Source organism: Tiliqua scincoides, chromosome 3, assembly GCF_035046505.1.
Source record: "Tiliqua scincoides isolate rTilSci1 chromosome 3, rTilSci1.hap2, whole genome shotgun sequence".
Taxonomy (NCBI): Eukaryota; Metazoa; Chordata; class Lepidosauria; order Squamata; family Scincidae; genus Tiliqua; species Tiliqua scincoides.
This window is the reverse complement of record NC_089823.1, coordinates 213,104,118-213,105,780: the sequence shown is the minus strand read 5'-3', so window position 1 is coordinate 213,105,780 and position 1,663 is coordinate 213,104,118. Positions and strand designations below refer to the sequence as shown.

The 1,663-nt window shown below is 41.4% G+C and overlaps 1 pseudogene; it reads left to right on the top strand.

Annotated features, from left to right (window-relative positions):
• The first annotated feature begins 884 nt into the window (after positions 1-884).
• LOC136646239 (5S ribosomal RNA) lies at positions 885-1,004 on the top strand (annotated as a pseudogene).
• The last annotated feature ends 659 nt before the right edge of the window (positions 1,005-1,663 follow it).

Sequence of the window (1,663 nt, the reverse complement as noted above, 5' to 3'; positions counted from 1 at the left end):
GTTGATGCATCTTATGTGGTTTTTTTCTACTTTAGTTTTTTTTTTTTTCCTGGGAGTTCAAAGGAGATGTGCTTAGAGAAAGGGGGAGGGGAAAACATTAAGCATACCCTTTAGACATTTCTCTGTGTCAGGTTGCATATTATGTCCATGATAACCAATACACGCTTCAGTTCTTGGGAGTGCAATACACACTATGCATGTGGAACATTCCCAGACATTGAATCAGAATGCCCTTGTGTGAGCCACCAGTCAATGATGTGCAATTTTTAGGTAGTGTTGCTGTCTCTCTTGTTTCAGCCAAGAGCATTCTGAAAATATCATGTTCAGAGGACATGTACCCTCGTCCTCCATACATTCAGAACTGTTCTGAGTATAGGTTCTTTCTTGCAGTTGGGTTTCCAGTAATGCATGCACAGCCTATGTATTTACTGGAGCATGCACAGAGCCCAGTTCTTGTTATCTGCTAAGCCAGGGTGGTGACGGCAGCTGCGATCCAACTATTTTCTCCATGCATTTGGTTCTTATGAGGAGGAAGGTGGGAATATAACTAGTGTTTCAAATTATTAACAACATAAACTCTGTACATCAAAAGATGATATTCTCCTTTTGTAACTGGCTGACAGTTACACATATGCTCAGTACAATAGGTATATTTATTTTCTAAACTTGGTTTTCAAAATTTACAAAATAAGAATTATCATGGTTTGGGACATGGTTAGACTTAGACTCTGGGTTCCAAGATCCAGGTTCAAATCCCCTCTCAGTCATGATGCTTCCTAGATGACCTTCAGCCAGTCACTATCTCTCAGTTTCACCTATTCCACAGAGTTGTTGTGAGGACAAAAGGAGGGAAGGAACCATGTACACCACCCTGAGCTCCTTGGAGGAAGGGCAACTGTTACCCTGCACATGCCCGATCTCATCTGATCTCAGAAGCTAAGCAGGGTCAGGCCTGGTTAGTACTTGGATGGGAGACCACCTGGGAATACCGGGTGCTCTAGGCTTATACCATAGTCTTTCGAGACTGAAGGTTGCCAAACAAACAGAATAAAAATGTCAAAAATAAATAAATAAAAATCATAGGGTGGCAGGTGAATCTGCACTTTGTTATATGGTGCATCACACACAGGTTAAGAGCAATGGCACAAATCAGGAATGTGTTAACCTCCCATTGCTCACCTCTAAAGGAGTCCAAGATTTGCCTACATTCAACTGACTGTGTGCAAATCCTCACAGACTTTGCAAGAGTCTCACAAGGCATTTGCAGCTTGAATAGAAAAAATACAATAAATATTAAGAATTTTTCACAGATCTGTGTTATAAATGTCCTTTTTGTAAGATTCCAATCATTTTCTTAAACCTAAAATCTCCAAATTTGAATTTTCAGAGTTCAGTTGCAAATACAGGAAGAGATTAGAGATGCAGCAGTTACAAGTTCAGCCTGCTTTCTGATTGCAGCTAGGTAGCATCCCAGAATGCCTTGTGGCATTTGTGTTGTGCCCAAAAATGCCTTGCGCCCCACCGCAAGTGCCACTCCAGCCATTGACCTCACCGCATGTCACTACCCCCAAAGAATCACTAGAAGTGGCAACCATTTTCATGAATCAAGGAGGCTTAATTGAGAAGTGATGCTCTTCATTTCAGTCCTACTTAGAATCCTCTG